The sequence below is a fragment of the Callithrix jacchus genome, chromosome 6 (assembly GCF_049354715.1).
Source record: "Callithrix jacchus isolate 240 chromosome 6, calJac240_pri, whole genome shotgun sequence".
Lineage (NCBI taxonomy): Eukaryota > Metazoa > Chordata > Mammalia > Primates > Cebidae > Callithrix > Callithrix jacchus.
Window position 1 is genome coordinate 23,867,790 of NC_133507.1, and position 26,901 is coordinate 23,894,690.

The window sequence follows — 26,901 nt, forward strand, 5'->3', positions numbered from 1 at the left end:
TCATTGGGAAAAACCTTTTTTAAAATGTTGCTGTGAGGAGGAGGGAATAAACTCTGACCTATATACAAACATTAATTTAATCGGTATCTGAGACCTAAAAGTGAAAGCTAAGTATAACTATAAAGCTTCTCTAAGAATTATCTTTGTAACTTGGTAGAGGAGAGAGGAAGTACATAGAAGCAAGGGTTTCTTTATGTAGAGCACAGAAAACAATGATCACAAAGAAAGTTGATAAGCTGAACTTACCAAAATCAAAAACTTCTGCTCATCAAGACACCATTAAGAAAATAATTAGGCAAGCAAGGAAATGTGAGAAAATACCCACGAATGTATCTGACAAATCATTAAAGAAATCTGAACTGAAAAGTAACAAAGTCCCAATTGTTAAAAGGCACAAAATCTGAAAAGCATTTCGAAAAGATTATATAAATGGCCAATAAGAACTTCAAAAATTGCTCGACATCATTAGTCAAAGAAATCCAAGTTAAAACCACAGTGAGATACTACTGCACAACTACTAGGTGGCTAAAATTAAAGACTGTACCACCATCTTGCCAACATTTGATGTCAATCAAAGCTTTGTTACCGTAAATGGCACATCCACCTATAAAATCTTATATATTTTCTTCCTTTTCAATGGAAGAAAAGGTACATTCACTTTGAGAATAGGTCTGCCCATATCTTAAACAACTAAACACATATTATCCTATGATCTGGAAATTATACTCCTAGGAATTCAACTAAAAGGAGTAAAAGTCTGTATCTATAAAAACACCTGTGCAAGAACAGTAATAGCAGCTTTATTAATAATCGCTCAAACCTGGATTCAGTCCATGTGAGAATCAACAGAACAAAATGTAGTACATGCATATACCATACTATTACTCAGCAATAAAAAGGAAACTGATACAGTCAACAATATGGGTGAATCTTAATATAATTATAGTGAGTGAAAAAAAGTCACACATAAATTACTTATGTAATTCCACTTATTTCAATTTTTAGAACAGACAAAACTAATATATGGTGAAAAAAATCAGGTGGTTGCCTCTGGCAGGAACAGCGGGGTAGATCAGGAAGGGGTACAAGGGAACTAGCTGAGGTGACACTAACAGTTTTGATGAGAGTGGGGATACATCAGTCAGAATGGATCTAGTGACACATTTAGGATTTGTGGACTTTACTGCATATAAATTTTACCTCAAAAAGTTGCAAACAACTGTAGTTAACAATATGCATGCTGAAGGATTTTGAAGTAAACTGTACCAATGTCTACAATTTACTTTAATGAACTGAATTATAAAAGTAAAATGTGGGCCGGGCGCGGTGGCTCAAGCCTGTAATCCCAGTACTTTGGGAGGCCGAGGCGGGTGGATCACGAGGTCGAGAGATCGAAACCATCCTGGTCAACATGGTAAAACCCCGTCTCTACTAAAAATACAAAAAATTAGCTGGGCATGGTGGCGCGTGCCTGTAATCCCAGCTGCTCAGGAGGCTGAGGCAGGAGAATTGCCTGAACCCAGGAGGTGGAGGTTGCGGTGAGCCGAGATTGAGCCATTGCACTCCAGCCTGGGTAACAAGAACAAAACTCCGTCTCAAAAAAAAAAAAAAGTAAAATATACTGATAAGTGGTTAGGGGCTAACTAAAAGAATGGAGATGTGATAAGGTAAATATGATAAAATGTTCATTGTATAAAAGTGTAAGTATTACAGTAGGTGTTCATTTTATATTTCTTTCAGCTTTTCTGTATGCTTGAAAATGTTAATAAAATGTTGAGAAAAAAATAAAGTCAGACTTTTTCTGAAATAAAGTCTGACTGAACTAATTGGTTTGACAATAAGAACTGATCCCAGGCTGGGTGTGGCTCACACCTGTAGTCCCAGCACTTTGAGAGGCCAACTCAGATAGACAGCTGAGCCAACAAGTTTGAGATCAGCCTAGGCAACATGGCAAAACCCCCATCTCTAATAAAAATACAAAAAATTAGCCAAGCATGGTATTGTGCACCTGTAGTCAGCTAGCTGGGTGGCTGAGGTGGGAGGATCACTTGAGCCTAGGAAGCAGAGTATGCAGAGTAAGCTGAGATCACGCCACTGCACTCCAGCCTGGGTGACAGAGTGAGATCCTGTCTCCAAAAAAAACCCAGAACTTATTTTCTATAAATAAAGTTAAGTCTATAGGCCCATGGTTTTGACAAAACATACTTAAAGCAAATGGTAAAATAAAATCATTTAAAAATAGCATATTGGCAAAAGTGTGCTTTGTCTTGTTTTTGTAGCTGAGGCTATATGCACACCATTATGTCCAACTATTTTTTTTTTTTTTGTAGAGACAGGGTCTCACTATGTTGCCCAGGCTAGTCTCGACCTCCTGGGCTCAAGGGATCCTCCCACCTCAGCCTCTCAAAATGCTGCAATTACAGGTGTGAGCCACTGTCCTGACTGCAAAGGTGTATTTTTAAACTAACTTAAAATTCTTAAATTTCCTACTAATGTTGCACAAAAAGTATTATAAGTTTTCTCAATCCATTAAGTATACTGAGTTAAGATGTATCTAAGTGAAGGACAAAGAGACTTAGTAGTAATGTCAAATCTGTGTTTTTTGTTTGATTTGATTTTGAGACAAACTTTTAGAAACAGAATTTTGCTCTGGCAGGCTGGAATGCAGTGGAATAAACACAGCTCACTGCAGACTAGACTTCCAGGCTTAAGTGACTCTCCTACCTCAACCTCCCAAGTAGCTGGGACTGCAGGTGCATACCACCATACCTGGCTTTTTTTGTTTGTTTTTTTTTTTGGTATTATTCTTGTAGAGACAGGGTCTTGCTATGTTGCCCAACATATAAGCCACTCTCAGACTCTTGAGCTCAAATGATCTGCCTGCTCCAGCCTCCCAAAGGGCTGGGATTACAGGCGTGAGCCACTGCACTCAGCCTCATCTGAAATCCTGATAAAGCATTCTTGGTACAGTTCCAAGAAACTCAGTAATTCCATGTCTGGTATGACTAGGTAACAAATCTTCACAAATTAGCTGCTTTCCAGTTCTTTCTTTTCAACAAATATGAAAGAGGAGGGGAATGCAACTATCAGCAAGTAGATGACTAAAAATAATAATACATGACTAATTTTTTGCACAGAACAAAAAGAGATCAAAGAATTGTAAAAACTAGTTCACACCCAATTATTTTATGTGAACATGTTTACTCAGGGCACAGACCTATGGAAACAAAATGTATACATACAGGGTTCAAAATCCCAAATTGGCCAGACACAGTGGCTCACACATATAATCCCAGCACTATGGGAGGCAGAGGCAGGTGGATCACTGGAGGTCAGGAGCTCGAGACCAGTCATGGTGAAACCCCATCTCTACTAAAAATACAAAAATTAGCTGGGCGTGGTGGCATGCATGTGTAGTCCAGGCTAGTCAAGAGGCTGAGGCAGGAGACTTGCTTGAGCGAGAGAGGCAGAGGTTGCAGTCAGCCAAGTGCAGGCTGCACTCCAGCCTGAGTGACAGAGAGAGAAGAAAGAAAGAGGAAAGAGGGAAAGAAAGAAAGAGAGAGAAAGAAAGAAGGAAAGCGAGAGAAAGAGAAGGAAAGAAAGAAGGAAATGAAGGAAGGAAGGAAAAGAAAGAAAAGGAAGGCAGGAAGGCAGGCAGAAGACAGACAAAGAAAGAGAAAGAAAGAAAAAAGAAAAGAAAAGAAATCCCAAGTCATTCCAGCAATAAGTCAGTCACCCCAAATTACTTTTCTGTTGTTGTTATTTGTTTTGAGACAGTCTCACTCTGTCATCCAGGCTGGATAAGATCTCAGCTTATTGCAACCTCTACCTCCCAGGACTCAGACAATTCTCCTGCTTCAGCCTCCCTAATAGCTGGGATTACACACAGACGCCACAATGCCCAGCTGATTTTTGTATTTTGAGTAGAGACAGGGTTTCACCATGTTGGCCGGGCTGGTCTTGAACTCCTGACATCAGGTGACCCACCTGCCTCAGCCACCCAAACTGCTGGGATTACAGGCATGAGCCACTGTGCTCAATCTTAAAGTTATATATATATTTTTTTAAATAAAAAAAAATACAAGAGGAAAGCAAGAACGCAGTCCCCCACTACCACAAATTATGCAGTAGAGTTTCCCACATTTGGGGAAATCGCAGGGGTCAGCACATCTGGAGTGCAATGGATAAGCCTCGCCCTGGGAAAACCACCTTCGTGATCACGGTGTCTCCCCTGCCAGGTATGTATAAAATTACAGGAGTTTTTAAAAGGTCTCAATTTATGTCATTAAAAAACATTTTCAGACTAGGTGTTGTGGCTCACATCTGTAATCCCAACACTTTAGGGGGCTAAAGCAGGAAGATCACTTTAGTCCAGGAGTTCAACACCAGCCTAGGCAACATAGGGAGACCCCGTTTCTACAAAAAATAAGAAAAATAGCAGGGCATGGTGGCGTGCTTCTGTGGTCCCAGCTACTTAGGAGGCTGAGGCTGCAATGAGCCGTGATTGTGTCACTGCACTCTGGCTCAGGTGACAGATACCTTGTCTTAAAACAACAACAAAAAAAGCAAGCATTTCCAATAAAGTTATTAAAGAATAAAATTTTATCAAGATTTGTAACATTTAAATTGTCTTAATTGCCCTACCAATTGTCACAGCCATCCAGTATACTTACTGCCTTTGAGATACAGGAAATAGTTTAAAATTTCAGTTTACGTAGTTTTGTTGTTACCGAGAAGTATGACGGGCGATCAACAAGACTCTCAAGCATAAAATATTACATTAGGATAAAACTCAGTGGGAGAAGTGGACTACAAATACTAGTAGAAAAGAAATAATAAAAAGTTTCCCACTATTAAATAATTGGTTTACATATTTTAAAATAGATAATAGGTGTCAAATCTACTATTGTAAATGTTTCCACTTATAATAAAAATGTAGATACCAAGTTAAATATGCAAGGGGTACACTGTACTAAATAATTTGTGGTAAAATATACATGAAATTTACCATTCTAATCATTTTTGCACATACAATTCAGAGGCATTAGTACATTCACATTTTTGTGCAACCATCACCACTATTCACCTCGAGTGCTTTTTTTACCCTAAGCTAAAACTTTGTACCATTAGACATTAATTCCCCACTACCCTCTCCTCCTAGACCCTGGTTACCATTATTTTACTTCGTCTCAATACATTTGACTATCGTAGGGACCTCGTATGTGAAATCATACAGTATTTGTCCTTTGTATCAGGCTTATTTTACTTAGCATAACACCTTCAAGATTCATCCATGTTGTAGTACGTCCCCCCACCCTTTTTTTTTTTTTTTTTTTGAGACAGGGTCTCCTTCTGCCATCCAGGCTAGGATGCAGTGGCACAATAACAGCTCACTGCAGCCTTGGTCTCCCTAGCATCAAGTAATCCTCCCATCTCAGCCTCTCAAGTAGCTGGGACCACAGGTGCATGTCACCAGCCTGGCTACATTTTTAGAGATGGGGGTCTCCTTATGTTGTCCAGGCTGTTGTTGAACTCCTGGGATCAAGCGGTCCACCTGCCTAGGCCTCCCAAAGTGCTGGAACTATAGGGATGAGCCACTTCCCTGCATCATTCATTCATTGACAGGATTTTGCTATGTTGCCCAGGCTGGCCCCAGACTCCTGCCTCACTCTATCCTGCCTCAAAGTCTCAAGTAGCTGGGACTACTGGTGTGCCAGAAACTGTGCCAGGTTTCCTTTTTAAAGCTGCTAATATTTCATTGTTCATAACATTGTTTATCCATCCATCCATCCATCCATCCATCCAATTCATCCACTGATGAACATTTGGGTTGTTTCCTCTTTCTACCTTTTGACTATTGTGAACAGTACTGTTATGGACACTAACATACAAATTATATGTTCAAGTCCTTGCTTTCAATTCTTTTCTTGTATACCTGGAAGGAGAACTGCTGGATCATATGGTAATTCTATGTTTAATTATTTTGGAAGCACCATACTATTTTCCCCAACAGCAGCACCACTTTACATTTTCACCAGCAATGCACAGATGTTCTAATTTCTCCATATCCTTGCCTTCAATTTATATTTTGTTTTAATAATGGCCATGCTAACAGTGTATAAACTAGTATCTCATTGTGGCATATGTTTTTTAAAAAATTAGGCTGTACACAAATGTTGGAAGATTCCTGTTGCCTAATTCATGAATCCCCAATGTTTTAAAAAATCTCCCCAACACCAGGTTTTTTTTTTTAATTGCTTTTGTTGAATTGCCATCCAAGTGGTCCTAAAGGCAATGGCATCTTCTTGCAGGATTCTACCTCCCTGGTTACAGTAATGGTCCCATAGGTAAGCATCTGACTCAAGCTAAGCAAGAATTACCCAACCCCATGACTACAGAGACCAGTCCAGGTATAGGCATGACTTAAGCCAACCTAGCTGGGTATATTTCCTTGAGATTTTTCTAACTGTGGGTAGTGGAAGAACTATTTCCAGATTGTCCATGACGCCAAAGGATGTGAGCATATACTCTTTCTCATAACAGGCAACTCTGCAAAAGGAGATAATGAAACTCATGGTGGGAAATGAGCAGAGGAAAGACAGAAATAGACAAAACTGGAGGCCACAAATTCAGTATCCCCAGCTTTCCAGTGATTCCTTCCTATTCCGTGAGCTTTGTATCAACAGCTTCTAACATATCCCACATTTTACTAAAGTAAGTTCTAACTGGGTGTTTAATTGTTTACAAATCAGAGTGTTCTGTGTAATTCAGGCCCTTTAGCAAGGATAGGCTAAACGAGCAACTACTGCATGCAGGATAAAAATCTCTGGTACAAAAGACCTTAATGTCCTGGCACCAGATGAAAAAGCCACAAAAGACAGCAGGAAAGCAGTTTATACCATCTTGTGAAATTCCTTGCCACCCTCCATTTTTTTTTTTTAAACTAGAAAGCACACAAGGCTCAGAGATGGCCGTAAGCAACAAAGCTACTAAAAGGCAGAGGTGAGATATTTGTTCCTCTCAAATCCAGGGAGTAATCTGCTTCCCCGACCTCTCTCCCATGATAGGACACTTTCTAGACCCAGGTCTGCACTCATACATAACCCTACTCAGACCTGTCTTATCAGTAAGTTAGCAAAGTATCCATTTTCTGCACTCAGGTCCCATGGAGCTGTGTACTAAAACCATCCCGTCAGTTATTTAAAACAGAAGGGCTGAGTATTTTCAGATAGAGTAAATTGGTACAACATTTCTGGAGAGATATCTGATGAAAACATTGAAAGCTTCAAAAGATAGTTATTCTTTGATAAATAAATTCTACTTTTAGAAATGTATCCTATGTCCAAATAATCACAGATGTAGGCAAAAGTTTTAACTTCAAGTACTTCTTACTGGTGTAAGTTATTAAACTGGACAAGGTGACTTAACTGGACAAGGTGACTTAACATTCCCTAAATAAATGAGTATTTTTTGCAGCTAAAAGCCCATATTATATTTCAAATTTGACATCAGGAATTCAATGAAACGAAATCAGGATCATTTAAATAAGCAACAAAACATTAAAAATAAGAAGGGCTTTGGAGTCCATTTAGTGCAAGCCCTTTATTTCACAGTAGAAAGACCCTTTCCCCAGTGCTAATTCCAGAAGCCTTAAGTGCTGATTTCTGCATAGTTCCCTCTACCCCCATAAATGTACTCATTTATTCTTCATACAAAATGATGCAACACATCTACATTTGGAAACTAGAACACATTCTCCAAAGTGGAAGTAATCCAGACTGTGATCAAGACACAACCAACAGTTAAGCTTTCAGTGGCAAAACCTGGACATTCCAGCAGATGGGGATGGTACTATGCAGAATAAGACTTTCAAAATTTAAATGAAAATCATATTCTCTATTTTTCAAGGGAGAAAAAGAGCAGAAAACTTGTTTTTGAAGTCCAAGAGGAGCTAGGCAACGTACAACTATAACCAAATTCCTCAAAACAACCCCATGGAGAAGACAGGTATTACATCCATTTTATAAGCACTGAAGTCACGGCACAGAAGAGGTGAAGCAATCTGACCAAGGTCACACAGCTGAGCACTCAGATCCCATTCAAAACCCAAGCCCTTACCCCACCATGCCCTTTATACAATTATATTGTAAAATTCCATTTATTTATTTATTTATTTATTTTTAAAAAAGTATTGGCCAGGTGCAGTGGCTCATGACTGTAATTCCGGCACTTTGGGAGGCTGAGGTGGGCAGATCACCTGAGGTCAGGAGTTCAAGACCAGCATGACCAACATGGAGAAACCCCATCTCTAGTAAAAACAGAAAATCAGCCAGGTGTGGTGGTGCATGCCTGTGATCCCAGCTACTCAGGAGGCTGAGGCAGGAGATTCACTTGAACCCAGGAGGTGGAGGTTTTGGTGAGCCGAGATTGTGCCACTGCATTCCAGCTTGGGCAACATGAGCAACACTCCATCTCAAAAAGTTATACAAATACAAGTAAAAAGTAAACGACGATCACTTTCACATCTCTGTAACATTCCTTGTCCTCAAGCCTACTCTATTCTCTGAACAGTTTGAGATACTCCTTTTATACCATTTTCGATGCATTTCTGAACACTGTTACCAACACTGGTACTATCCAACTTTTAAGTTCTGCCAGTATGATAGATTAAAATATACGCTACTTAATAAATGAGAATCTTGAGTGTCAGGTACTAGCAAGGCAACCAGGGTATGATAAGAAAAAAAAACAGCTACGGCTCTTGTCTTCTTGGGCTTACTAGTGTAGTGGTAGAAAAAAATCTGATAATGGTATAAGTGATAAAGTGTAATTGTGAGTGAAGTGCTAGGAAGGAAAGAGAAATCAGTAAACAGACGTTTGTAAGGTGGTTTCTGGACTAATGGGGAAGCAGTAGTTAGAATTTCCTTGGGTAAGTATGCTTTTCAGATATTTGTTAATATCACTTGCAAGGTTAATCTAATTTGATTAGAAGGTTGAAACATTTTTTTCAGATAGAAAAAAAAAAAGCCAGTAGCTATCAATTTTCAGTTTATATCCTTTGCCCTCTTTAAGAATGAGTTCTTATCCTGTGGTTTTTCCTTTACATCAATAAGCCTGTACTTACTGTCCTCTAAAAAGAAAAAAAACGCTAAAAGAAAGAATACTCTAAAAATAATTTTGTTATACTTTTCTAAGCACTACCCTTAAAGTGCTTTAAACTCTAGATTGTTTACAAAGGCCTCTAGTTTTAAATGTTATTTTCCTTTTAAAAAAAAAAAAGAAAAGATTACATTAAATAAATCTGATCTCTCCTTTGCATTTCTGGTTGGAACAAAAAGCTACAGTTTGTCCAGGACAGCCAGGTTGCTAGTAAAAACTAACTTCAATCAATCTGCATGAAAAGACCCTTACAGTTAGTTTGTTTCTGTGTTCATTGGGAGAGAATGTAAGGAAGTGGTAGATTCAGGCTGATTTCATAGCCATTCTAAATTTAGATTCACACAAACCATGCATACACACTCCCCTCTATACTTAGGCACATTGAATTGCACAGGTGTGAATTCAAGATGATTACTATTCCTAGCCTTCATTAACATTTTAAAGAGTTAAAGTTGCTAGTAAGGATGTGTGCTGCCCTAAGCCTGGCTTAAAGCATTTTCCCCAAGGGATTTTATTCATTAGGAACTAGCTGACAATGAATTAACACACTACAGACCTTTTTAACTTTGCAACAGGGAAGGAACTGCAATTGTCTTTAAGACAGTTTCAACAGTTTCCACCCCCTAGTTGTGAGAAAGATATCAGGAAATTCAACACAGTAAAAAGATTTAAAAGACTAATAGAAAAAGTAATTATTCTACTTATAAAGAAAATGGGAATTCAAATGAGAATTCTGCTTACCAAACCTGAAAAATTACAGTTACAATATTCAATGGCGAAGAGTCACTTTGGTAATTTTTTTCTTCTCTATGTATATGGTGAGACAGGACCCTTCAACTGCTGAGGGAACAACAGAAGGATAGTATCTCCATCAAGAATTTTTAAAATATCAAAACTCTTCAAGTTGGTAATGGTATTATAAGAATCTCTCTAAACACTCATAAATGCTAAGAAAGATTTACCTACAAAGATGCTGGTCACAATGCAATCAATTGTAAAAATTCCCTCAAAATGGACTACAAACTTAGCCATTGAAATACGTACCTCAGCATACGACGAAGGAGAATGCTAAGTGGTTGGGGAAAGAGAGTAAGCTGTATGTATATAAGGCAAGATTACAGCTGCATGAAGGTATTAAAAAATATGGAAAAGAACTGAAAGTCATCAAAAACAACTGAAGCAGACAGTGGCATGTATAACTAATGGCATTTTAAATTTTTTTACAGCAAATATAAACTACTCAAAAAAATTTCAGATAATTTAAGAAATTAAAATCTGGATATGGCTGACAAAGGAATTCACAATATATACTTAAAGTAGTACATGTAAAGAAAGACGGGCTATCTTAAGAAAATAATTCAGTAAAAAACTTTTCTGGGATGTTATGTGGTCATATGTTTTAAGAGTATGTTTATACCTAAGTACAAACATTCGAAAGTAGTTCAGTACTTCTAAGATTCTACTATAAGGATAATGGTCAATTTTTGTTTTGAGACAGGGTCTGCCTCTGTTGCACAGGCTGGAATGCAATTGTGTGATCTCAACTCATTTCTCTACTGATGTGCATTCAAGGCTGCTTCTAGTTGCTTTTATTTTTTTTTTTTTTTTGAGAGAAGGAAAGAAAAAAAAATAAGTAAAGGAGAGGAAGAAAGAGGAAGAGAAAGAGGGAGAGTAAATGGAAATATTGCTTTATTCTGAAAAACACTGGGTATTAATAATGGCCAATCAATGTTTCATTTAAACTTATGGGTAGGTGTGATGTGGTATTGACAAGAATGTATATTTTGTGTATCTGAAGTGGAGAGCTCTATAAATATTTATTAAGTTTACTTGTTCCGGATCTGAGTTAGAGTCCTTGATATCCTTATTAATTTTCTGTCTCATTGAGTCTAAGTCTTTATGTATCTGGGTGTTAGGATCGTTAGCTCTTGTTGTTGCATTGATCCTTTTACCACCATATCTTTGTTGCTTTAAAATCTATTTTATCCGATACAAGATTTGCAACTACTGCTTTTTATTTATTTATTATTTATTTTTGCTCTCCATTTGGTTGGTAAATCTTTCTCCATCCCTTCAAGTCTTTGTGTATCCTTGCATGTGAAACAGGTCTGGATGTAACCTGCCGTTGGGTTTTGGCTGTGTCTTTTGATTGGGGTATTTAGTTGATTTAAATTTAGGGTTATTGCCATTTGATGTTAACTGGCTGTTTTATCCATTCGTTGGTGTTAATTCTTCTTTATGTTGGTGCTCTTTACTTTTTGGTATATTTTTAGAAAGGCTAATACTGGTTGTTTCTTTCTGTGTGTAATGCCTTTCAGAAACTCTTGTAAAGCAGGCCTGGTGGTAATAAAATCTGAGTTCTTGCTTGTTCATAAAAGATTTTATTTTTCCTTCAGTTGTGAAGCTTAGTTTGGCTGGATATGAAATTCTAGGCTGAAGGTGCTGTTCTTTGAGGATGTTGAATATTGGCCCCCACTCTCTTCTGGCTTGTAGAGTTTCTGCTGAGAGATCTGCTGTAAGTCTGATAGGCTTGCCTTTGTGGGTAACCTGACCTCTCTCTCTGGCTGCCCTTAGTATTTTCTCCTTCGTTTCAACCCTGGTGAATCTAACGATTATGTGCCTTGGGGTTGCTCTTCTTGAGGAATATCTTTGTGGTGTTCTCTGTATTACCTGGGGTTGAATGTTGACCTGCTTTGCTAGTTTAGGAAAATTTTCCTGAATGATATCCTGAAGGGTATTTTCCAGCTTGGATTCATTCTCTCCGTGGCATTCAGGTACACCTATCAAACGTAAATTTGGTCTTTTCACATAGTCCCACATTTCTTGGAGACTTTGCTCATTCCTTTTTATCCTTTTTTCTCTAATCTTGTCTTCACGTTTTATTTCATTAAGTTGGACTTTGACCTCTGATATCCTTTCTTCTGCTTGAACAATTTGAGTGCTTAAACCTGTGCATACTTCTCAGAGTTCCTGTATTATATTCTTCAGTTCCATTAATTCACTCATACTCCTCTCTAAGTTGTCTATTCTCAATATGATTTCATCAAACCTTTTTTCAAAGTTCCTAGTTTCTTTACATTGGGCTACAACATGTTCTTTTAACTCACCAAAGTTTGTTATTATCCATTCCTTGAAGAGTGATTCTGTCATCAGGATGCGCTCGTTCTCCATCAAGCCTTGTTCCATTGTTGATGTGAAACTGTGATCATCTTTAGAGGGAGAGGCGTTCTGACTTTGAGTATTCTCAGCTTTTTTATGCTGGTTTCTTCCCGTCATTGTAAACTGATCCTCCTTTTGTCTTTGAAATTATCAACTTTCAGATTAGGTATCTTCAGTGGACATCCAGGTTGTTAGTTCCCAGGGCCAGAGCAGCGGCGTTATAACTGATGGTGCTTTTCTTCCCAGGATTCTCCTGTCTGGCTTCCTTCTTGTGTCCGTAGTAGGCGACTCTACCTTCCCGGGGCTCCAAACCTCGGTCAGAAGAGGAACCGGTCCCGTTTACTCGGTGCCGAGCACTGCCGCGCAGAGGTGCCATCACAGCTGCTGCGCTGGGCTCTGGTGTCGTGCTGGGGGCCCGTGTGGGTCCTCCAAACCTGTTTACTCTGCTCTGAGAGCTGCCGCGCCGACCACAAGACTCGCGCTGGCCACCCGTATGTTTCCTCCACTGGGGGATCTTCTGCTCCGTGAGCAACCAGAATTTGTCTGAAAGTGTGGCATCCTCTAGTTCTCCGCGCCTTCCCTGAGAGCTGCAATCTCGGGATGTTAGCAATCGGCCATCTTGGATCGTTCTTGTCTAGTTGCTTTTATTTCTTCTACAAATAAAGCAGTGAACACCCCTCAACATTGATCTTTACTTACTTGGGCAAGCATACTTGATAAATTCATACACATCACAATCTAGTATATTTAAAATTGATAGATAACAGTCGCAATTGACCCAAGAGCCACACCAGTTTGAATTCCCAAGTATATGAGAACTATTTCTTTGCACCCTTGCCAAAGTTTACTTTTTAAGAACCTGACAGGTAAACTAAAGAATCCATTGTTTAAATCAATGACGGGATTCTGAGCTGAAGGGCAAGGAGTCTACCATATGTTCTTAAGACTGAGTATTTTTTCACGTTAATTGTCCCCCTTTCCCCGTCATGTACCCCATCTTAGAAAACAGATCCACATTAATGTGCCAGACAAAATTTGATTCCTCTCTTTCCCCACAATCAAGTCTTGTTGAACCTAAACCTTAAAATTTACACAAAATCTACTTACTTTGTCTCCGTTATTACCATACCAGTCCAAGACAACACACTTTGCACTTGAACTACCTGCAATAGCTTCCTGCTGTTATTTGTGCTTTGTCATTCAATACTTCCTACCCCCCTGGAAAGCCCTGTACCCCTTAAAAATACTAAGTTTAGGTCCACACCAAGGCCCTGCTGTTTGCTCTGCTTACGATACTCCTGCTCTGTGGCCTTAAACCAGTTTCTCTGCATGGTTGGCTACTTGTTATTCAGTCTTCAGATTAAATGTTATTTTCTGAGAGAGAGAGACCTCAATTGCATGTCAGCCAGCAAGTTAGTCAACTAACCCCTATCCTAGTTCCTTACCATATCCCATTGCTTAGTTTTCATATTACTGAGTATAATTTAAAATTGTGGCCTGGCATGGTAGCTCACGCCTGTAATCCCAGCACTTTGGGAGGCTGAGGTGGGTGCATCACTTCAAGTCAGGAGTTTGGGACCAGCCTGGCCAACATGGTAAAAACTTGTCTCTAATAAAACTTAGCTGGGTGTAGTGGCACATGCCCATAGTTCCAGCTACTTGGGAGGCTGAGGCAGGAGAATCGTCTGACCCCAGGAAGTGGAGGTTGCAGTGAGCTGAGACTGCACCACTGTACTCTAGCCTGGGCAACAGAGCAAGACTCCATTTCAAAAAGAAAGAGAGAAAGAGAGATAAAGAGAGAAAAGAGAAAAGAGGAAAAAGGAGAGAGAGAAAGAGAAAAAGGGAGGGAAGGAAGGAAGGGAGGGAGGGAATAAATAAATTGTATTACAGTCGATCCTCCCTACTTGTGGGTTCCACATCTGTGGATTAAACAAATCGCATATCAAAAATATTTTTTAAATGCATCCATATTACACACATACAGATTTGTCAGTATTCCCTAAACAATACAGTGTAACTATTTATATTGAATTAGGTGTAAGTAATCTAGAGATGATTTAAAGTAGATATACAGGAAGACATGTGGGTTATATGCAAATACTGTACCATTTTACATCAGGGACTTCAGCATCTGTGGATTTGGGTATGCACAGGAGGTCCTGGATCCCCTACAAATAACCAGGGAAAACTTTTGTTTCTACTCCACTATATGTCTGTAGTTAGAAATGTAAAAATCGTAGCTTTTCTACAGGACAGAAGACACAGTATCTGCCCTGTTCACATCTGTATCCATAACACCTAGAACAGTTTATTAGGTGTTGAAAGAAGTGCAGAACAGTTGTGTGTGGTTTTTTTTTTTTAACAGTTTTTTTTCATATGTGTCCCCCGCTTTTAAAAAGAAAAAGTTGGTCTCATTAATTCCTAAGAAAACTCTTTAAGAAAGTTAACCTACTGTTACCCATTACACAGATTTTTTTTCCTCCTTAGTCACATTCACCTAATTATATAATTCAATGGTTTTTTAATACATTCAGAATTCTGGAATCATTACAATTTTAGTGTACTCCATCATCCCCAAAAGAAACCTGTATCCTTTCAGACGGGATCAGGTACACTCAGGGTGATAAAGCTGTAGACAGAAACCTGTATCCTTTCATCAGCTGCTCTCTGGGAATTTTTTTTTTTAACATTTAAGTTCAGTGGTACATGTGCAGGTTTGTTACGCAGGTAAACTCATGTCACAGGAATTTGTTGTACAGATTATTTTACCACCCAGGAATTACATCCAGTACCCAATGCTTTTTTTTCTGATCCTCTCTCTTCTCCCACCCACCACACTCAAATAGACCGCAGTGTCTATTGTTACCCTCTTCGTGTCTATATGTCCTCATTATTTAGCTCCCACTTGTGAGAACGTGGTATTTTGATTTTCCGATCCTGTGTTAGTTCGCTAAGGATTATGGCCTCCAGCTCTAACCATGTTCCTATAAAGGGCATGATCTCATCCTTCTTCGTGGCTGTGTTGTATTCCATGGTGTGTGGGTACCACATTTTCTTTATCTAGTCTACTACTGATGGACATTTAGGTTGATTGCATGTCTCTACTATTGTGAACGGTGCTGCAATACTGTTCACAATATATGTGTGTATGTGTTTTTATGGTAGAACGATTTATATTCCTTTGGGTATATACCCAGTAATGGGATTGCTGGGTTGAATGTAGTTCTGTTTTTAACTCTTTTGAGGAATCACGACATTGTTTTCCACAATGGTTGAACTAATTTATATTCCCAATCAACAGTGTGTAAGCATTCCCCTTTCCCCGCTAACAACCTTCTGGTGTGAATGAGATGGTATCTTATTGTGGCTTTGATTTTCATTTCTGTTTTTTTGTTGTGAGACAAAGTCTTGCCCTGTCACCCAGGATGGAGTGCAGTGGCATGATCTCCGCTAACTGCAATCTCTGCCTCCCAGGATCAAATGATTCTCATGCCTCAGCCTCCCATGTAGCTGGGGTTACAGGTGCCCGCCCCAGGTCCAGCTAATTTTTATAGTTTTTAGTAGAGATGGGGCTTCACCATGTTGGCCAGGCTGGTCTTAAACTCCTGACTTCAGGTGATCTGCCCACCTCCCAAAGTCCTGGAATTATAGGCATAAGCCACTGCGCCAAGCTTGAGTTTCATCTAATTATCAGTAATAAAGCTTTCTTCATATGCTTATTGTCAACATGTATGTCTTCTTTTGAAAAGTGTCTGTTCATATCCTTTTTAGGACACTATCATTTCCCTCTAACCTCTTCCCTCGAGGCAACCATGAATCTATTTTCTGTCTCTGCAGATTTACCTATTCTGGATATTTCACATAAATTAGATCATACAATGTTTAAAAAAATTTTTTCACTTAGCATGTTTTAAAATTCCTAATTGTTTTAGCATATACCAGAACTTCTTTTTTGTGTGTGAAAGGGTGTCACTCTGTCACCCAGGCTAGAGTGCAGTGGCATTATCTTGGCTGACTGCAACCTCTACCTCCCAGGTTCAAACCATCCTCCCACTTCAGCCTACTTATTAGTTGACACTACAGGTGTGTGCCACCACTCCTGGCTAATTTTCATAGTTTTTGTAGAGATGGGGTTTTGTCATGTTTTCCAGGCTGGTCTTGAACTCTGGCTCAAGCAATCTGCCCTCCTCAGCCTCCCAAAGTGCTTGGATTACAGGCGTGAGCCACCGTGCCTAGACAGAACTTCATTTCTTTTTATTGCCAAATAACATTTTATTGAATGGATATATGGGTATACCTTGGAGATATTCTAGGTTCAGTCCCAGACCACCTCAAAGTGAATATTCCAATAAAGTTAGTTTCAGAACCTTTTTGTTTCCCAGTGCATATGAAAGTTATTTTTAGGCCATGTATGGTGGCTCATGCCTGTAATCCCAGCACTTTGGGAGGCCAAGGTGGGCGGATCACTTGAGCTCACGAGTTTGAGACCAGCCTAGGCAACAAGGTGACAGAGCTAGATCTGGTCTCAAAAAAAAAAAAAGTATTTTATACTATAGTCTATTAAATGTGTATATCGTAATTTTAAAACACTTTATTGCTGAAGAATCCTAATGATCATCAGAGACTTCAGTGAGTCAACGCTGGCTGAGGGTCTTGCCTCAATGTGCATGGCTGCTGACTTATAAGGGTGGTGGTTGCTGAAGGCTGAGTTAGCTGTGTCAATTTCTTAAAATAAGACAACCATGATGTTTGATGCAGAGTTGGATTCTTCCTTTCATGAAAGATGTCTCTGTATCATGTGATGCTGTTTGACAGCATTTTACCCACCACAGGAGAACTTTCAAAATTGGAATCAATCCTCTCATACTCTGCCTCTGCTTTATCAACTAAGTTTATGTGAAATTCTAAGTCCTTTGTTGTCTTATCAACAAAAATGTTCACACCATCTGTACCAGGAGAAGATTTCTATCAAGAAACCATTCATCTGTAAGAAGCTATTTATCATCTGTTCAAGTTTTATGAGATTACAGCCAATTCAGTCACATCTTCAGGCTCCACTTTTCATTCTACTTCTCTTGCTATTTCCACCACTTATGTAGCTACTTCTTCCTCTGAAGTATTGAACTGTCAAAGTCATCCATGAAGTTTGGAATCAACTTCTTCCAAACTCCTGTTCATGTTAATCTTTTGACCTTCTTCCATTAATCGTAAATGTTCTTAACAGCATCTAGAAAAATGAATCCTTTCCAGAGATTTTCTCAGATCCATCAAAGGAATCACTATCGATGGCAGCTCTAGCTTTATGAAATGTATTTCTTAAACAGTAAGACTTGAAAGTCAAAATTACTCTTTGATCCACAGGCTGCTGAACTGATCTTGTGTTAGCAGGCATGAAATCATTTACCTCCTTGTACATCTCAGAGCTTGAGTGACATTGTTACTTGAGCTCTGATGGAGCATTGTTAATGAGTACTATTATGAAAGGAATCCCTTTTTTTCTGAGCAGTAAGTCTCAACAGTGGGCTTTAAACATTCAGTTAGCCATACTGCAAACAGATGTGCTGTCATAACTTTATTGTTCCATTTACAGAACACAGGTAGAGTAGATTTAGCATGTTTCTTAACGGCCCTAGAATCTTCAGAATGGTCAGTAAGCACTGGCCTCAACTTAAAGACAACAGCTTCATTAGCCTGTTAACAAGAGAATCAGCCTGTTCTTCAAAGCTTTGAAGCAAGAAACAGACTTTTCCTCTTTAGCTAGGAAAGGCTTAGATGACATCTTCTAAAAGAAGGCTGTTTTCATCTACATTGAGAATCTGTTGTTGAGTGTAGCCATCTTACCAATGATCTTAGCTAGATCTTCTGGATAACTTGCTGCAGCTTCTCCATCAGTACTTGCTGCTTCATCTTGTACATTTACGTTATGGAGACAGATGGACGGACATGACAGATGGATGGAAGTATGGAAAGGAGGAAGGAAGGGAGGGAGGAAAAAGAAAAACCTCATGAACAAACCTCTGCTAGCTTCCAAATTTTCTTCTGCAGCTTCCTTACCTCTCTCAGCCTTCATAGAAGACAAGAGTCTTTGAGATTTCCTCTGGATTAGGCTTTGGTTTAAGGAAATGTTGTGGCTGATCTGATCTTCAGCAAAAAGCCTGTCTCGCTTTCTTATTATTCATGTGCCCTTTTAGTTTACTGCAGGAACTTGTGCTTTGCATTCACAACTTGACTACTTGGAACAAGAGGCCTAACTTTCAGCCTACCATGGCTATTGACATGCCTTCCTCACTAAGCTTAATCATTTCCAGTCTTTGATTTAAACTGAGAGACATGTGACTCTTCCCTTCACTTGAACACTTAGAGACCACTTTAATGTTATTAATTGGCCTAATTTCAATTTTGTTGTGTCTCAGGGAACAGGGAGGCCCAAGAAAAGTGGGAGAGACAGAAGAATGGTCGACTGGTGGAGAAGTCACAGCACACACATTTACCAATTAAGTTCAGCATCTTACATGGGAATCATTTGTGGCATGCCAAAACAATTACAACAGTGGCAAAGCAATAGTTAAAAAAAAAAAGATGAAAATATTGGGATAATTACTAGAATGTAGCACAGAAACATGAAGTAAGCACATACTTTTTGAAAAATGGCAGCAACAGATTTGTCCAACACAGGATTACCACAAACCTTCAATTTGTATAAAATTGTGTATCTGTGAGATGTGATAAAAATAAAACACAATAATATGAGGTATGCCAGTACTACATTCTGTTCATCCATTCATCGCTGGTTAATAGACATTTGGGTTGTTTCCACATTTGGGATATTATGAACAACATACCCAAGAAGGGAATTTAATATGACAGTCTATTCCATATTAGGCTGGGACCTCCCCCAAGTTACCACATACAAGTTTTTGTATGAACATGCATTTTCATTTCAGTACATACCTAGGAGTGAATTTCTGGGTCACATGGTGATTTTGTTTAACCTTGAGTAACTGCCAAATTGTCTTCCAAAGCAGCTGCAACATTTCTCATTAGCAATATATGAGAGTTTCACTTTTTCTACCTCCTGATCAACAATTGTTACTGCCTTTTTGCTACAGGCATCCTACCAGGTGTAAAGAGGCTCCACTGTTCAAAGATTACACAATCTAAACAAAAAAGGGTAACTGCAATGGATCAAGACACATCAAACACATTAAATCCATGAGTTCACAATGATACTAAAAAACAACTTACTGGTCAACTTTGGAGAATGCTAGAGAATCAGCTCAATATTACGAAGGAAAGTAAAGAAAAATAATCAAAGCATTTAATTGTGCTTAATTATCTGAAGAAACGTTCTCTTCTGGTTTATCAAATAGTTGATTAAATTAAGTTTATTTTTTATAAAAGAATATCAACTAATAAATGAAAAACTGAGAGAATTAGGAAACTGCAATTTGGCAACCCCTAACGTAAGTGTCTAGGTACTGACCACCTAGATTTCACTAGACAGAAGTTCTCAATATCACCTGCTAAGTATTCTTGCTAAGAAAGTCAAACCTAAGTCTGCTCAAGTCTCTAGCTATAATCATCAACCAATTAATAGAAAATACAGGGGGTCGAGGGATATGTTAAGTACTGCCATGAGAATGCAGTCAGTAAAATCTATATTGCAGATAATTCCAGAGAACACATGACCTACTTTTCTCAAAAAATAAATTACAGCAGGAAGCAGATGGAGAAAGCAACTCCAGACTAAAAGCAATGTGAGACATAAACAATCACAATGCTAACAATCACAGAATCACAATCCTATTCCTGAAAGATTCAAAAAACAGTTAGGCCTAATTTTCACTAAAGCTCACAAAAAACACAGCAGTTAATACAAGCAAGTGTGTGGTGAAACTTGGAGTGATTAATGCTCTTGATGGCATAACCATCTGACCAAATTCACTTGCAAATAAACTTTTTACACGAGAGGATTTAACTTGCAAATAAAAGTATTAAGCTTTTAATCTGAGAAAAAAAGCAAAATATGGAAAACATATGTATTAAAAAGTTCATTTAAATATTCATTACAGGCCAGGCTCTGCATCTCATATTTGTAATCCTAGCACTTTGGGAGACCGAGGCAGGCAGATTGCTTGAGGCCAGGACTTGGAACGCCTGGTCAACATGACGAAACCCCATCTCTACTAAGAATACAAAAAATAGCTGGGCACGGTGGCACACTCCACCATGAAGCCAAGGCATGAAAATCACTTGAACCAAGGAGGCAGAGGTTACAGTGAGCCGAGATTGTGCCACTGCACCCCGACCTGGGCGACAGAGGGAGACACTGTCTCAAAAAAAAAAAATGTTCATTACAGTATTATTTATAGCAAGAAGATACCCAGGAAGCATGTGGTTTTATTTACATGGCAAGGAGAGGATAAGAACTGTTAGGTAGTTTTGATATATCCTCTTGACATATTTAAGTCATGAACATGGAAGACAATCTACCAACAAACAAAAATACTCATGTCAGGCTTAAGATACCAGGATAAACACATATTATAGCTTCCCCTTCATTCTCCAATGCTAAAATGACAATTTTAAAGAACCTGTAGCCATATTAGAAAACAAAAAAAGATACCCTTGGTGTGCCAAAATCATCAAGAATCCTGAAAACAAGAAATATAAGGCTGAACACAGTGGCTCACACCTGTAATCCCAGCGCTTGGGAGGCTGAGGGAAGTGGATTGCTTGAGCCCAGAAGTTCAAGATCAGACTGGGCAACAGAGGGAGACCTCGACTCTACAAAAAAAAAAAAAAAAAAAAAAAAAAAAAAGAAAGAAAGAAATGAAAAAATTAATGGGGTATAGTGGCACATGCTTGTAGTCCCAGCTACTTGGGAAGCTGAGGTTGGAGAATCAACTGGGCCTGGGAGGTCGAGGCTGCAGTGAGCAGTGATCATACCATTCGACTCCAGCCTACATGATAAGAATGAGACTCTGTTTCAAAAAAACAATAACCAAGAAAATACAACAAGCAAGACAGATGGATTCAAACTGGAAGGAGGGAACATTGAAAGAAGACTGTTAGAAAACAGGAGAGTTGCTCCAGATATTGCACAGCTTGAAAGGTGTATAAAAGGAGTTACTTATACGACTATTGACAATGACTGCATTGGAGAAGCCCAGTAGAAGCATACAGGCTGATTCTACTACTTCACCTATGAACCAGGAACCTGATGATATCCAGGAGGGATGATGAGACTACATATCCGGAAGTTTTGCTACTATTACATCTCTCTCTTTAACTTCCCATCCTGAGAGCAGGCTAGAATAAACCTACACATCATTTGCACACAAAGTTTCTCAGGCATTTCAAAAACAAATGTCATTTAGGCTAGGAGTGGCAGGACTCACGCCTGTAATTCCAGCACTTTCGGAGGCTGAAGTGGGTGGATCAACTGAGGTCAGGAATTCGAGACTAGCCTGGCCAACATGTCAACTCTCATCTCTACTGAAACTATAAAAATCAGCCAAGCACGGTGGTATACACCTGTAATCCCAGATACTAGGGAGGCTGAGGTAGAAGAACTGCTTGAACCTGGGAGGTGAAGGTTGCAGTGAGCTGAGATCATACCAATGCTCTCCAGTCTGGGCAACAGAGAAAAACTCCTTAGTCAAAAAAACAAAACAGGCTGGGCACAGTGGCTCACGCCTATAATCCCAGCACTTTGGGAAAGCCGAGGCAATTGGATCATCTGAGGTCAGGAGTTTGAGACCAGCCTGACCATCATGGTGAAACCCCGTCTCTACTAAAAATACAAAAATTAGCTGGGCATGGTGGCAGGCACCTGTAATCCCAACTACTTGAGAGGCTGAGGTAGGAGAATCGCTTGAACTGCACAGGTTGCAGTGAGCCGAGATCACACCACTGCACTCCAACCTGGGCGACAGAGTGAGACTCTGTCTCAACAAAAAACTAAAACAAAAACCCAAAGGCCATTTAAAAATACAAATTATAACCAATATTGACCAAATATTTTCAGAAAACCAACAGAGTCAATGTGGCAGCAACCTTAAACATAAACCTATACCTTTCCCGTAAATGTATATACCTACTGTGTACCCATAAAAATTAAAAGTAAAAAAAAATTAACTCATATCTGAGGAAATGAAGGATAATAAAGTCAAGAGAATAAGATTTTAAGACAATAATTCCCCCCAAGATACCAGACGATTGCTGGAGACCTTGGAAGTTAAAATTTGATTATTTTAATAAAGCTGACAAATGGTCTGACTGGTATAATGTTCACAAATAAAAAACTTAATGAGGCAGAAAGAAAAAGTTCTCTCAAATTATGCAGGAGAATAAAAATGTTGAAAAATATAAGAAGACTGGAAACACTCATCACTACCACTCCACTGGACATGTTCATAGTGTTTAGTACTAGAGGAGAACTGAATAGGTACTAGTACTAGAGGAGAATTGAAGTAAAGCTTAAATCAGAATTTTAAACTATTTGAGTTCCATTTCCAATAAAGGCTGGCCAAGTTATTCAAACTAACCTTCTTTCTAAAAAAAAAAAAAAATGCTAACAATAAATAGGGACATCATCTTAAAAGCATCTGAAATCCTACATAATAGAACTACTAATCCAAATTCTTTAAAACAAACAATTAAAAAAAAACCAGGCAAGCACTCCCCACCTCAAAAAAGCACAATACCAGAACACCAAAGCCATTTTTAGTCTATGATGGAATCTCTTTACCCATCTCAGCAAAGTTTGGTTTTGGTTCAATGGTCCCAAGAAGCAAAGGAAAAGAAGTCAAGGTTCAAAACACACCCAAGAAGGGAATTTAATAAGACAGCCTATCCACATTAAGCCGGGACTCCCCCCGCCAAGTTACCTACAACCAGAATAAAACCAGGGCCCCAAATCTCCCGCCCTGATCTCTAAAATTTAAAACCTCAAAGATGGAGTTTAACAACTAAATGATGTACAATAGGGGAAAAGCAGCGAACTAGAATACAGAACCAAAATTTATACAATAAGTAAGGGAGACACAAAAAAGTAGAGAATACCAAAGAGACAATGGATAGAATGACAAAGTAGAATAAATATTTAACTACAGACTCCCAGAAGAGGAGAAAGAAAAATGAGGCACAGGAAATATATGAGAAATAATGGTTGTAAATTGAGTAATCAAAGATACCAGTCTGTACACATAAGAAACCCAAAAACTCCCAAGGAAGAAAAAATAAAAAGATAACCATATTTAAACTAAGAGTGAAACATCAGAAAACAAAGGAATAATTAAAACAAACAAGGAACAAAACAGAGAAAAAGGTTTCAAAAGAATGACTGACTTTTCAAAACCACTGAGGCCTGAACATGTTCAGTATATAAAGAGTGAAATGATAAATGCCAATTAAGAACCGCATAACCAGGAAATATATCCTAAGAAACGAACATGAAAAAGATATTTTCAAGGAAGATAAAGATCACTCACTCCCAGCAGACTCAAAATAAAAATGTTCATCTTTAACATTTTTAACATTAAACATGCTCCTTGAGCAAAGTTAACCCACATGAAGCACAGAAATTCAGGAAAAAAAAAAAAAAAAAAAAAACAACAACAATGAAAAGACGCATCTAAGTCTAAGTAAATACTGACTATGTAAGATGCTTTCTTCTGGGATTCAAATATATACACAATTAAAATGTATAGTAGCAACAGCACAAAAGCAGTGGAGACAGGATAACAAGTTCTATAAGGTCCTTGTATTTTCTAAGAGTGATGAAAGCACTAATTTGTTAGATGCTAGTAAGTCAATGATAACGTGTTATAATGCTCAGAGTAGCCACAAAAAGATCAGTAAATATGTTTACTCACTTGTCAGACAAGGAGGCCATGGAAGAAAGAAAAAGGAATAGAACATGAAGAACAAAGAAGACTCAGTAAAGATGACAGGTTTGAGCACAACAATAGTTAAACCACATGGTTCCAGGGGGGTTGGGTGGGTTCTTCAGCCTCTCTCATAAACTACATTTTTTTAAAGAAGCCAGAACTTGTCACTTTTTTTTTTTTTTGTAGACAGAGTTTTGCTCTATTGCTCAAGCTGGAGTGGAGTGATGTGATCTCAGCTCACTGCAGTGTCCACCTCCCAGGTTCAAGCAATTCTCCTCCCTCAGCCTACTGAGTGGCTGGGGTTACAGGCACGCATCATAACATCCAACTCATTTCTGTATCTTTAGTAGAGATGGGGTTTCGTCACATTGGTCAGGCTGGTCTCAAACTCCTAACCTCAGGTGATCCACCTGCCTTGGCCTCCCAAAGTGCTGGGATTACAGGTGTGAGCCACAGTGCCCGGCTGTAGAACCTGTCACTTCTAATATGAGGTCTTTTTAATTTAAAAACAAAACAAAAAAAACAGATTTTTACGCTGGGCACAGTGGCTCATGACTGTAATCTCAGCACTTTGGGAGACCGAGACAGGTAGATTACCTGAAGTCAGGAGTCAGAGACAAGCCTAGCCAACATGATGAAAACCCATCTCTACTAAAAATACAAAAATCAGCTGGGCATGGTGGCAGGTACCCGTAGTCCCAGCTACTCAGGAGGCTGAGACAGGAGAATCACTTGAACCCAGGAGGCAGAAGTTACAGTGAGTTGAGATTCTGAATTGCACTCCAGCCTGGGCGACAGAGCAAGACTCTATCTCAAATAATAATAATAAATAAAACTAAAATAAAATCAATGATCAGGGTAATAGTGAAATGGCAGAGTAAGAACCTCTGAAAATTCTTCCTACATAAAACCAATGAAAACACTAGCAAAAAATTGTCACAATAAACTGTCAAGACCTCTGGAAATTAAACCAAAGCTTACAGAAATCTAAGGGTATTTGTTTTTTAAAAAAAAAAAACATGACAGATGAATCTTGGTAAGAACAACATTCTTTGTGGCCTTTTAACTTGCACTATTTCAGGGTTATGAAAACCAACAACCTGCAAACACAGTGAAAACTAGCAGCCTGGAAGCCATTGAAGGGACAAAACAGTTGAAGCTCAAGCCCTATCCTCAAAGAACTGTCATTACTTGACCTTTTTTAGAGGGTTACACATAAGGCACCACTTACACGATTGTCTTTATTTGACCTGCCTCAGAGCTCACCAAGTACAACCAGGCATTTCTTAGGGAAAGTTTGTTTTAAAAAAAAAAAAAAATCAGAGACAATTATTAAATATCCCAGGTGCCTGAGGCAGTAGGTAACAGTTTTGAAACTCAATAGGCTAACCAAAAAAGCTTGAAAGGCTAGGGAATAAAATATGAGGCTTTATTAAAAACTCTTAAAAAAGAAAAATAAATTCTGTAGTGTGGAGAGCTAAAAAAAAAAAAAAAAAAAAAAAAGAAGAAGAAAAAAAGTAAAAACTCCATATAGTCCTGGGAATCTAGGCTATCCTGCATGCTTGAAAGAATTGTTAGAAAGTTCTGAACTCTCACTTCTGGTTAACCTTGAGGCTCTGTACAAACAGGAAGTGAAGACTACTACAGAGTTATAAACTGTCTGGCTCAGTGTGGAGGGCATACAGGGCCCCCCCTTGTCAAAGACTGGGAAACTTACTGGTTCTAAGCACGTAAGGCAATTTCTGTCCATTATCAGATAACCAAGTAGAGATTTCAGTGGCCACATATGAAAAAAAATCCAAAGTTTACAGAATTAGCTGAGAAAAGCCACTAAATGAAAAACAAACAAGAACTCTTCAGCCTGTGGAGGAGGAATAACCCAATTTCCACACTTGCCACATTATTTCCAATGTCCAGTTTTCAAGACAAAAGTTGTAAGACATTCAAGGAAACAAGTATTGCCCATTCATGGGGAAAAAATCATTAGAAATTCTCCCTGACAAAGACCAGACATTACATATATTAGACAAAGACTACTTATTTTAAATATGTTTGAAGAGCAAGTACTTTATGAAAATCCAATATCCTTGCATGATAAAAACATTCAATAAACTAGGAATAGAAAAAAAATCCTTGACCAGGCACGGTGGCTCCTATCTGTAATCCTAGCACTTTGGGAAGTCAAGGTGAGGATCACCTAAGGTCAAGAATTTAAGTCCAGCCTGACCAACATGGTGAAACCCCGTCTCTACTAAAAATACAAAAATCAGACAGACGTGGTGGCGTGTATCTGCAATCCCTGCTACTCTGTAGGCTGAGGCAGGAGAACTGCTTGAACTCGGGAGGCAGAGGTTGCAGTGAGCCGAGATTGCGCCACTGCAGCCTGGCCAACAGAGCAAAACTCCAGTCAAAAGAAAGAAACATCTTCAACTTGGTAACCGGCTCCTACAAAAACACCCACATCTAACATCATATTTAATGGTGAAAGACAAAGTTTTTGGAAACAAGACAAGATGTCTGCTCTCTTCGCTTTTATTCAAAACTGTACTAAAGATTTTACCCAGCACAATTAGGTAGGAAAATGAAACAGAAGGCATCTAGATGAAAAAACAAAACAAAACTATAGATGATACACCCAGAAAGCATGATCTTGGATGTGAAAAAATCCTAAGAAATCACACACACACCA

The 26,901-nt window shown here is 38.8% G+C and overlaps 1 protein-coding gene and 1 non-coding gene across 19 annotated transcripts in view; both read right to left on the minus strand.

Moving 5' to 3' along the window:
- Positions 1-26,901, minus strand: part of CPEB1 (cytoplasmic polyadenylation element binding protein 1) — a 103,893-nt gene that overhangs the window by 32,510 nt on the left and 44,482 nt on the right. The window lies entirely within an intron of this gene.
- Positions 4,083-4,246, minus strand: LOC118155075 (U1 spliceosomal RNA). The gene has a single exon (XR_004745305.1). It is a non-coding gene; the product is annotated as a U1 spliceosomal RNA (small nuclear RNA).